This window comes from Labrus mixtus, chromosome 4 (genome assembly GCF_963584025.1).
Source record: "Labrus mixtus chromosome 4, fLabMix1.1, whole genome shotgun sequence".
Classification (NCBI taxonomy): Eukaryota; Metazoa; Chordata; class Actinopteri; order Labriformes; family Labridae; genus Labrus; species Labrus mixtus.
In genome coordinates, this window is record NC_083615.1 from 11,489,288 (window position 1) to 11,502,232 (window position 12,945).

The 12,945-nt window shown below is 41.2% G+C and overlaps 1 protein-coding gene across 1 annotated transcript in view; it reads right to left on the minus strand.

Moving 5' to 3' along the window:
- The window catches only part of pparab (peroxisome proliferator-activated receptor alpha b), a 38,766-nt gene extending 27,698 nt beyond the window's left edge, over positions 1-11,068 (minus strand). Inside the window, exon 1 of the mRNA XM_061035890.1 lies at positions 10,863-11,068. The gene's annotated coding sequence lies outside the window, so the exon portion shown is untranslated. The remainder of the gene's footprint in view (positions 1-10,862) is intronic.
- Positions 11,069-12,945: the final 1,877 nt, after the last annotated feature.

Consider the following 12,945-nt stretch of genomic DNA (forward strand, 5'->3'; position numbering starts at 1 on the left):
CAATGCACTACAGTATATTACCTCATAATCCCTCATTTGGTACTAACCAAGACAATTAAGATTTGATGTAAAAGTTGGGAAAATGACTGCTTAGACCAATGAGAAAATAGATTTGAGGTTCTGCAACACAGCACAAGGGTTTGCAAAATGTTCCCCTTTAATGTGACGTTTATTGATTTGAGGGTTGAGGGTCAGTCTTGGCCTTGGAAACAGCAGGTTAGAGAACTAGCTCCATCAAGTACATATCACATGATCTTTATCAGCAGAAGATCAAGCAGACAACAAAAAAAAGTTTGCTCATTGTACTGTGGACAATGGATGGTCCATTGAGGTATTTCTATTCTAGGGATATTTAAGAACTTTTTTATTCATCCTTACCGGCTTAATTTCTTGCTGCCGTGATGGTGCTTTGTTTCAGCACCAGGCGCTGTGCAGTGTCTTCAGCGCTGCTTGAGAATGTTTGTGTCTGTCACTGATTGTCAAGGCTTTGTTGTTAAGGAAATAATACAATAAATAAAAAGCCACATTCAAAAGAATCTTGCAGGCCCGATACTATTTGCTAGGTGAGACCTCAAATTGGATTTGTTTCCGCGTTTCACATATTTTTGCTGCAAATTTTTACAATTGCATCATCAAATTTAGCTGGTTCTCCTTTTCCAAGGCGCTGGTTATGCAATGCCCTGGTTGAAGAATGAGCAACATTTTACACATAAATACAGCAGAAATCATGTATATCCTCTGAAAATGTCTCTCTGAGTCATGACTGTCTACAGTGAGTGAGAAGCATGAATGCCGCGAGCTGTGTTGTTGTCGGGCCGTGTTTACATCATGTTTACATGGACGAGACGGCCTTGCGTATTAAGCTGTTTTAGTCAAGGACTAGAGAAAAGAAGAATAGTCTGCTCACTGCTTATTTGAATGTCACCTAAGTGTCTTTAGTCACTGTAATTCTGTGTCAATTTATGTGCAATATGAAGCTATGAGTTAACCAAAGTGTGCTAACATTAGCATGCTAACACAACAATGCAGACCACAGGGAATTGCAGCTCGAGCCAAGAACAATTTTGTCCGCCGATGCTTGAGTGATGAGTGGGGAGGGGTTGGACGTGTGCCGCTGGAGGAAAATGGAGGTGTCGCCAAACAGCAGTTTGTTTTTGTTTAATGCTGGAACTCAAGGGCGACATCTGCTGGATCAAAAATTCACACATTCTTCATTTAACCTGACACAGACTATAATCATTCATTCATTCAACTCTTATCGCTATTTTGTAGACAAAAACTCAACAAGATGCCATCTGTCCTCTCTGCTCATTTACATCCAGGTAGTAGAGCTTTATGGCAGTTAAGCAGTTGCCATTAACCAGAAGCAAATCCCCAGCTAGTAGCAGACAGCTGCGTTATAGCTTACACAAAACATTTGACCGGCATTGCAGGACTAAATTAAAAGAAATAGTTACTCTGGTGCTGACTCATTTGGTCAGTTAATTCTTTAATGAAAAAACAGCTCATTACCAGGAAAGAAAAAGTTATTTTGAGCCACCACTTTTTTTCCTCAAGTCAGCCCCTTTCGCAACACATCATGTTTTTCACTTCATCTTGTCCAAGCATGAAAGCAACTTTCTGGTTTCTCAATTATTCTATTTCAAAATGTGCAAAAAGGCACTTTGACTAAAGATGAGTTCTTGCTTTTGGCTGTCGGCATATAAATCCAACCACTGCTGTACTGAGTTGAGAAATAAAACATTAACTTACATAAATCCCAGTGGACTCCGACCTCGGCAGTGATAGCGTGTTCACTGTCAAAATAATAATTAAATGTTCAAACACGCTCACAAGACAGAGCCAATGCAATCTGACCATAAAACAGAGCAAAGGTGCAATGTGACAGAGTATCACGTTACCTCAGAGGTCTGTGGTGACCTGGCCATTTACTCTGCCCATCTACAACACATTGTTACACGGTGGAAAGTGTGTGTAATTCATGTGTGTGTGTTTGTGTGTGTAGTTTGGAGCCAATACAAGCATGTGAAAGTTACGATGACATCCTAAAGCTTCATTACAGATCTAAATTTAGGCACATGGACTAGAGAGTTTTGATGTCATGCTACACTGACTCATTGTTGGCATGAACTCTAATGAAGTTATAACTTCCCTGTTTACTTTTAGTTTGTTGATATTGATAAAGATTCTTAAATACTGGCATTCTTTTTTTTTTAACAAATATACCTTTAGTCTGTTTAGTGCAACCAGCTGCAAATATCTCCAAATGTCTTCTTTCTCCTATACAGCTGCAAATGATAAGGCTTTTTTTCTCAGCTTTACTAGGCTCATGCATAAAGCATCTTTTAGCATAAGTAGTGGATACAATTTAGATTCTATTAACCTGACAATCACTAAGTGGGGTAAAATGATTCCATAACTATTGAGTAATTACATCTGGTTGCATGGGGTATCTTTTCTGGCTCAGAGGAATGAATAAAAAGGAAAAAGAGAGACCCTGCAACTGAGCAAGGGAAGATGATTAATCCATCCTTCTCGTAGTTACAGATAACACTAGAGTCTATATTTCAGCATGAGCTGGAGAGCATCACATCATGAGAAACCAAACAGCTGCTGTGTAACCTTGCCCTGCAGTTCAACAACATCTTAGCTACTAGCAATGAAGACCGTTAATCTTCATTGATACTGATACCGTTATCCAGATTCCAGTCAAACCATCAATGGATACTTTTGGGAAATGGTAAATGGACTTGAGCTTGTATAGTGCTTTTCTAGTCTTCTGACTACTCAAAGTGCTTTTACACTACATGTCACACCAACCCATTCACACACTGATGGCAGAGGATGCTGTGTAAAGTGACCATCAGAAATAACTAATCCCATTTAGACACGTTCATATGCGGCTGACGAAGCAGCGGGAGCAACTTGGGGTGAAGTGTCTTTCCCAAGGACACGCCGGACATGTGGCTGCAGGAGCTGGGGATCAAACCCCCAACCTTCCAGTTGAGAGACGACCAACTCTACCAACTGAGCCACAGCTGCTCCTTTTCTCTGATTTGGTGGAGAGCTGAGATGAAAACATGTACTGATCAGAAAATTAATTATACTTAGTTTAAGTGTTGGATTGGAAACATTTTGGCATCAGTAGTGTTAATGATGTATTAGAAGCTAATCAGAGCTTGTGTAAGGAAATTAAACAGGTCGTATTGCGTATGATATCTTAATTGCTCCACCGATCTAATGTATTTCTTGTCAAATCCTACATTTTCTTTTCTTCAACGCTGCACTGGGTCAAAAAAAATGTAGAGGAGTCAGGTGCTCTTCAGGAACAGGGGACAAAAGTCCAACAGCTTATAAAAAAATGTCAGTCCTGATTACAAACAAAGTTTATTATGAAGAAAGGCAGTCTTAACTGAACATCCGAGGCACTCTGATGCAATATAAAAACCCTTTATTAAACAGGGATCTGCCTACGCGTATCGACCCAGCTGAGTCTTCATCAAATGTTCTTTTTCTTGACGATACATTTGAACACATTGTGATGACGTTTCATTTAATAGTCATTTGAAACCGGTACTTGTATTGCAATTAGGAGTCCAATAACAGACTTTTTTATGACCTATTCTATCATTGTACTGGGTTAATAATGTTAACTCACTCTGATAATTTCCCTCAATTTGCATAATCATGTACTGATGTGCAGCATCTGTGCTTTGACATGGATATGACTTTGCTCCATGGAGCAGATCTAAGTTTGAACATTGTGTCCATATGTGCTCGACACATCAATATACATTCATATTTAGGAAGCAGCCACTGTGCACATTCCCCTCCACAAATGAAATATAATGCAATGTGAGCATAATGTAGACATCAACGCAGGTGCCAAAGAGAAGGGAATGTACAAGTGACTCTGTGCTGCTCCACCAGTTGTTCTGTCCCCTGAGCGTCTGCCAAGACACTGTACCTTCACCCCCTGTCACCACGGGGACACCAGGACAGCAGACTACTTTTTGCCTCTCCCCCAGTGAACTTTGACGAACCACCTTGAGCGCAGTGCTGCCAAGAAATCTAGACCCTGTGGCTTGATTTAGGAGGACAGTACATGCGCTCCAACAAGGATGATCATGCTATTAGTCTTGTGCCAGGTTATGCAGGAAGCAATCTGGAAGAAAGCGAATATTACAGGCTGAAATGATAATGTTTAATTAATGATCGTCAATTATCAAGGATGAAAGACTTTTTTCTGGCTCATGCATTTTAAACTTAATATCTTTGGGTTTTGAAAAAAGAAGCTATTTTATGAGGAAGTAATGTTTAACTCTGGCAACGACAGATCTGTTTTTTTCTCTCATTTCTGTTATTCTAAAGAGTAAAACATCTGAACTGAAAATCAGTGATAAAAAAGAACTCTTAGTTGCTTCACATATACAGTATAATGAGACATCAGGAGGGGAAGTATTCACAAAACTGCTGAAGGTTACCGCTCTCTTTGGCCCAAACTATCTTTGCTCAAGAAATTTCTAATAGCTGTTGTCTGTTATTCTCTATTATTAAAACACAATAGAGTGAGCTGTGCCAGAGTACAGAAATCACCCCCCCCCCCCAAAAAAAAACTCTGGGATGAGGACAACATGAAGCTGGGAGCGTTTCTCTCTGCTCAGACAGCTGTGTATATCTTGTTTCATTTTCCAACATGACACTATCCTGAGTTCCCCCTTTCTGGCTGCCAAACCAGCCTACGTGTTTGTGGGGAGGCACACAGCACACAGGCCTGCAGACAGAGCAAAGCTAATTTGCTACTATAGAGGGATCGCTGAGTACGACAGAAAAAAAAAAAAGAGATGTACTTTCGGTTTCCATATAAGCACTAAGCAAGCAGGAGCTGCAGTCAGTCTTAAAATAATTGGATTGCTTTCCGAAGTCTACTTCATTTTATATACACACACTCTCGACCATCATCTTATATCTATATCCAATATCTAAGTAAAACACCCAGCTACATGGCTGGCACACACAAGATCTGAATCATTAGGAGAAGACCCCCAGCTGACTCATTCACATTTTTCAAGTGTCTTGATTAATCTTCCTTTAATGCACCATTGTACACAGAGAAATATCAATGATACAGCACGGTGGGCTGTGAAGTTTTACAAAATGTCTCAAAATGCATTTGGGTGCAGAAATTCTCCCCAGAGCTCTGATCCTCCCCCAAACCAAACCGACCCTTTGATCTAAACAGGTAAAGAACACTACAAAAAGTAGACCTTGCAAGATGAGCTGCCGCCGACATCCTCATCTGCACTTTTTGGGTCAGGACAACCTTCAGTGATGCATCCTTTCTAAGGTTTTTTCTAAGGTGTCCTCTCCAAAACAAAACGGACCAAAAACCAGTAAAGTTATGATTGAGGCAGATGCCCCTTCAAAACCTGCGACCGTGTGATGCTCTTCAGTGGAGCTACAGCGCTACTAGGTGAATTAAATTATTCAGTTCAAAAGGCGTATCTTATGGGTAAAACATGAGGCGCACGAGTGCTGAAATAGGAGTTAAACAGTAATGAATTGCAAGAACAGCTTCTTATGGAGCTGCCAAATTGGAATAGGAGGACATAATTATGAGCTGGGTCCAGCCATGTCATTTGTTTTGTTAATATTCATCATCAGTTTCCAATACTATCAAATTGCACTGTTACCATAACAAGCAAAACTCTCTCCAGATGAAATCTTAAGCGCTTGATTCTTGTGCTACTTCATAATATAGTATAATGAGGTTAATCTGGTGACGATTTTCTGTCTGAGCTGGTGAGCGGAGCTGAAAGAGAGTGGGCCTCGTCACTAATGGAATTACAGTGTGATAGTATAAGACCAGGACTAGGTCATTGATGAGGATTTCTACAGGCATTGGCTCATGTGGATGTACATCAGACCTATTGCATCATAAACAAACAGGGATTTAAGGGATGTTTCTTTTCTTATTTAAGAAGAGCAGATAAATAACATTAGGAGAGATGAAGAGGTTTGAGAAGGAGGAATTACATTTTTCCCCACGAAGCGATGAGTCAAGTCGTCCTGTCAAGTCGCCTCATGGTTTAAAACACACACAAGCTCCGCTTACATACTGCATCCCTCCTCGATCATTAGCACAGACAATCTCCTCTCCAGAGCTGCTTACGGTAAGTCTGGCTGGAGGACCTCAATCCTATTCAACCCAGAAGGACTTTACCGTAAGAAAGGCTCTGAAGGGAACTGACTCCAACTCAAGGACAAACCTGGGCAACCAAGGACACACGTTGCACAACACACAGACAACAGAAGTGAGCGAGAAAGACCACGCTTTGCAATGAAAACAGCACTGTGTGCAAAAACAAAAGAAATGGGTTGGTGTTGGTGCGTCACTGCAGGTGAGCAACAAGGCTGTGAAATTTGATCTGGGAAGACTGTTTTAGAGAACATATCTAATATGCAGAGAGCTTATCAAAATATGAAAACACACGGGGCGCGGTTGGTGCCCACGCCCGGTGTACTTAGGCTGACGAGTGGACCGGGTTCAAATCAGACCAGTGGCTTCTTGCCTGCATGTCATCCCACACTTTCTCTTTCCCTGATTACAGACTCCATACACTGTCCCATCTCTAAAATAAAGGCAAAAAATGAATCTTTAAAAAAATATATCAAAACACAGGGCAGCTGTGTATGACGGATTTTAAAACTCTAGAAAGTTACATTATTTTATCTTACTTCTTGTTGACTTGAGGTAAAAACAGAATTAAGTATTTCCAGTAGAGAACGCTTCTTTTCTTTTACAACTCTGCCTGGTGTCAATGCAGCATAAGTGAAGCCAAGTTGAACTCTTCCGCTGGAGCCATCCAAGGAACCCCCGTTGTGCCAATTCAAAGGCCTCAACGTTGTGAATGAGGAGGTGCTGGTGTTATGTGAACACTGTTCTGGTATGAATGCTGCCTAAAAGCTTCCAATGAGTTGCTTCTTAAGGCAGTAAAATCAAGCCTCAAACCCTGTAACCACACATTTCTGATGACTGGATTTTTTTTGGGTCACTTTCCTGGTATTAATAAGTACAACATTGTGAGTTTCTTCAAGGAGAGACAACCCACTTATTCTCAATTAAAGTCTCTCATAGCTTTCCTTGCTGAGTTGTAAAAAAAAGCCATCTGAAACGTCTATAAACACATTTACCTTCAAGAGTTAGGATCCACTTGGTGTGCATTAGTTTGTTTCAAGCACGTCAGCTTAGATGCTCTAGCACGAGATCCACTTTGTGTTTCTTTTGGGGTTGACCTGACAGATGAGAAATTCCAGAGGTGCCCTTGACCCTGAAGAGTCGATAACAAGGTGTTACCACTAAAGCTAGCCCGTGAGTCTTCTGGAATCCATTTCCCAGAGACAATTTTTTGTTATTGGGTTTTTGATCTGCCTTGCACATGCACTCCAAACTGCACATTTTCTTCATGAACCGCCATCAATGACGCAGCAACCTGAGAACATAGGTCAGAGGGATCTAAGCTCTTGTTGCTGAGCGCAGCTACGATTCACCCCCTAACTGTTCCAGACGCCGACAAATGATCACATCTCGAGACTCAGCAGAACCTGAAAGTCCTGTTTGAGAAGCAGAGAGGGGAAGACTCTGGCTCTGAATGCAGCCTGCCACTAGCTGATTACTGGTCTCAGGTTCCTGCAGAAAACAAAAAAAACCCAAAACTGACAGGAGTGCAGCAGCACAGCTGGACAGAAACTAGCTAAGAGGGGGGGGGAAAAAACGGCTGTGCCAGTTCCTTTAGGGTGAATTCAAAGAAGCACAAACATTTAGGTTCAGACGGTTTGTCCGGAGACATTTTTCATTCTTGGTGCATGACAGATAATGTTATCTTAAATGGAGTGTGTCCCTGTGATTACAATAGTGAAGTCTAAAAGCACAGACAGACAAACCACACCTTTATATGACATAACAACTTCTGTTTTAACTTCTGCAAAAGGTGCATGGAGTCACTGTATGCGTGGAATAAAAAAAAAACACAAGTGTAATGGTGAAAAACACTACTTGCAAATCCACAAGTGAAGTTTTAAATGTGCTTCTTTCCATCTTTAAGTAACTGTGACGATGAACCACACCCACTTGGAATTCAACACTAAGCTAAAGGAAGTGATTTGTGATGATTATTTGATCAGGGTTTGTTATGCAGGCTGTGATATCAACTCTTGTAACAATATGAGCTTATGCAGCGATTTATTTTTCAGTCTTACGAGAGCGTTAGCTTCACGAATAAGAAAAGACACTGTCACTCTGAGACTGCATCAAACACCACACGATTATTCACAGATTGTTTAACCACACTCACCAGACTGATCAGGTGTGTAAAAGTGAAGACCTTTGATCCCTGGGTAAATGCCACGTCCATGACGAGACTGGCTTTAAGGGGTTGGCAAACAGAAAGGGGGGAACTGGTGTAGAAGCCTGGTTAAACAGAGGGCTGAGTTGTGCCTTCGGCGTGTTTACACATGGCCGCAGAATAGAACATCTGTAGTCGGATCACCTTCAAAATGTCGCTTTGGAGGAGAAAATATCAACAAAGAGTAAAACCCCCGGCTGCAAATAATCCTCTCCTTAACATGTTCCTAGAAATATTAGAGGCAGACTATCGGTATCAGCTAATTCTATCGCAGATATGCGCCGATATTTCTAGATTTATTCACCAATCAATTTTAGCATTTCAATTGAGTTTTATTGTATTAAATAACTAAATTTAAATATTATATTTGATAACTGCATTTGAAGGATTAACATAATAAATGTGTGTAAATCTGTATCTATCTATCTCTTAAGATTGAACATAGACCATAAGAAAGATATCGACTGATTTATCAGTGTCGGATTTTCACTCTTCCTAATATCAGTATATTGGCCCCAAAAATCTCATATGGGTTTGGCCTTATTAAATATATAAAGAAAGCCTCAATCACCACATAACAGACAGAAGTCATTGAGCTGTCTTGTCACCTCTGATATCCTTTCCACACTCACTGTCATAACTAGACTTCTAATTGGCAGAGCCCAGTGGCCCACCCCTTAATAAAGATAATATCAGTGAAAAACACTGTGTGCTGACATTTCTGGAACTTTGCCTAACACTACACTCTGTGCTAGCACCACACTGTTCTTGCTTTCGCACGCTACAATTCACCTGGATCCAGCAGATTTTTGGAGCTAACTGGTTACGGTAACAGATCGATGTATTGGCAAACTGATACCGTCTTTCAGGTAGAGGCAGATACTGATACGGGTATGAAAATTCAACTAATGGCATGAAAAATGAACGCAATTTTGATTTAAGAAAACTAAATAAATGTATTTTGTTTATATTGCAATAAAAAAATGACATCTAAAAAGTCACCATCAAGAAGTACAATTTAAGCAACTCTTTGAGCCCCAGGGTGCTGACCATTGGCCTTTTAGTTTTTAAAACAAATAAGCAAGCGACAGTTGTATGAGTAAACAACTTCGGGAAAGAGAAAGGCTGCATTCCTATTCTATACTGTTTAGGCTAATGGAACTGGTACAGCAGGATTTGGGTCAAATTTCACTTTGACAGAGCAAGAAATGAGATGGCTTATAGACTGAGAGAGACTGAATCTGTGGTTAAGCTGCAGAATGTCATATTTAAGTAACCACATGTGTCTGACTTGATGAACTCAACCTCCAAGCAACCGGATACAAGTACTCAGGTCCTATCTGAGCCTCAGTCATAGATCATCATATTACAGACAACTAAACAGTTTAAAAGTTGATATTACAATAGATGAACAGAGCTGTTCTGACACACTAGTGACTAGGCTAATGAACAGCTATGAACACACAAGGAAAGAAGGAGTCACTGAGACACACACAGAGTGAGTGCTTCAGGGGTGAGGGGTTATTTAAGCAGTTACTTCACAGCACCTGCAGCTGCACATTAACCACAGCTTGAAATATTCACGTAGTCCATCAAACACTTCACACAAAGCATGTCCGCTGCAGGAAAGACATGATAAGAAATCATTCAAATACAGCCAGGATCTCCAGGCAAGATTTGGAGACCGTCGGGGGGGGCAACTTCATCTTCACAGATTCAAGTCCAGACCATTGTAGAATATCATCCCCATGCATTTGTGTCCCCTAAAGTCATATGCAAAATATTGGTAAACAATGTTCAAAACTGCACCGGAAAGGAACTTGAACTAATTGCTTTAAATTAGAGCTCCTTTGTGAACGCCATACACACTCAAGATGCCAAATGCAGGTGTTAGGCAGGTGTTTCTAGCAATAGAAGCATTGTTTAGCACTTAAAACCTGACTGAAAACAGTGTTTGTATCGAATCTTGACGTTTGTTGTCCTCAGTTCATCACACAGCTTTGGCTGTATTATTGTCAGTCATCGATGCATGGCACAGACCGTCATAACAAACCACACCTTATTATTAAGATCTATTCGAGTGTTTGATCGTACACACTAGCCTACAAATAGCCTTTGAGTTATATGCATGGTTTATTGTGAATGGAGATGTTGTCGATTGATGAGAAATCGCCACTTCAGCTGCGCAGGCGTGCAAAGTGAAAACAGAGTCCCCTGCCTGGCTACAATAACAATGGTTGTATAAGTAGAAACTATCATGATAATTAATTGATGATAAATTGAACAAGTTGCATGTTAAACAAAAACAAAAAAATACCATTTCTAACACTCTAACACAGGCTGCAACCGTCTCCATGCACCAAACAACATTCCCTCACAGAGGATCTCTAAGCTGCAGCAGAAGGGTTTCTTTCTTTGATAAAAAAAAAAAAAAAAGGCAAAAATGAAGATATCTACCTTAGAAAAGACAGCCCAGTGCGATGCCGCCATATCCTCGGAAATCACGCTGAGTTGAGAGAAGCCCAGGGAAAGACCGAGATATGAACGAGGAGGGGGCAAAAAAGAAAAACAGTCCCCGACCCCCCGACCACGTCCCTGTTTGTTTCCTAACAGCGCTGCCGCTGTCAAAAATCCCCCACCATGTCCATACAAAGCAGAGCCGTGGAGCGCACACCCGCGGGAAGTGACGTCATGACGGACAGCTGACGGAGGGAAAGCGCACACCCCCCCCCCTGACACACCTATGGTTTCAGCGAATAGAAAGAGTGCAGCCGTCGTTTCCTTGAGGAGGACGCCCCCTAACCATGGTGACAGCGAAGGGGGAAGCGAGCTCCACGCGCTTTTCCCGGCAGTGCAAACACACAGAGGAATAAGAAACACAGAGGTTCAGATTGACTGTACAAACAGAGCGCCACACTGTAGAAATTATATTCGATTTCGTTGTGATGATCAACTACTAGGATGCAGAACTGAAGGAATATAAGCTGGTAAAATGTGCATACCCCGCTGTCTCTGTCCTCACATGACCCCCTCCTCCGGTCATCCAAGTTGTTTCCCACCCTTTCTCTCAATTCAATGCAGTCTTATTCCATCCAGCGAAGCTTTGAGAGAACAAAGTACGACAGTTTCCCAATGCAAAAAAGCAAAGAGAAAAAATTAAAGGAGAGATGGGCAGGAAAAAAAAAAACAGGTTAGCTTCTTCTAAATGAGATAAGCATGCAAATCAGAAAATAAAGGACAATTCTGTGAATTTTTTTTAAAATAATTTTATGAGAGTGGCATTTAAGGAGTATGACTCCAGACTTCAGTAACTTTCATTCACATGTTCGTGTGTCTTTAATTGTCTTCCACATGCAGTATGTAACCCAGCAGTGAATCAGTGAGCCTTTGTCTTCAGAAGGAAGGACATGTTTATTATTTGGGTAAAAAATTAATTTGTAGTTAATGTTTTTCTAGAAACCAATATCTTGTGCATAACAGAATGAAGAAAAAGAAAAGGAAGACATAGCCTACTTCATTAATCCCAGAGGGGAAATTCAGTTTCAAAAATGCTTCACACACATAGGTGCGGATAACACACACACACACACACACACACACACACACACACACACACACACACACACACACACAGAGGAAACAATAGGGACATGTACTGATGGTGAGGTGACAGAGTAAAGGGCTGCATAGAATGAGTGTCTGAGAAGCTTTGGGATACTGGGACTTGCTCAAGGGCACGTCGGAAGTGGTCAAGAAGTGAGCTGGCACCTCTTCAGCAGCCAAACCCGATTCTATACTTTGGTCGGAGTTGGACCTGGACTTGAACTGGCGGTGACCCTCCAGTGACCCCACGTCCAAACAGACTGAGCAACTGCTGCCCCATTGCCTCAAATGAACAACTATTGACACTTTAGGTTTTAAGAAAGAATACATTGTTTTAAAAGTACAACAGTGGGGCGCTGGTGGCGCTGGTGGTGCAGTGGTTAGTGCGCGAGGCCCATGTGTGGAGGCCGTGGTCCTCCGGGGCGGGCGGCCCGGGCTCAAATCCCGCCTGTGGCTCCTTTCCAGCATGTCCTTCCCTACTCTCTCTCCCTGATTTCCAGCTCTATCCACTGTCCTGTCTCTCCATTAAAGGCACAAAAAGCCCAAAAATAAATCGTTAAAAAAAAAAAAGTATAAGATATATCCCACGTCTCTGATATGTCCATTTCTCATATAAGCTCAACAATGGCTTATCCTTATTGGTAGTGACATCACAACGTCATGTTAGTACATTTTAAACAAATATCTCAGGAACCTTGAGAGACTTCCCCTTAAGGAGAGGAATATGCAAAGAGCCTTCTTATGTCATCCTTGGCACATAAATCAAATTGTACTGTGGGGCCCAAACATGCAAATAAAGAAACAAGAGAAACATGTTTGAAAACTTTAGAGCTGCAGCAGTCTATAAAAAGGACTTTTTTTTATATATCACAGATATTCACTCAAATCTCAGTAAAATGACCAAAATCCTCAAATTTGCAGATGCTTTTGCATCATG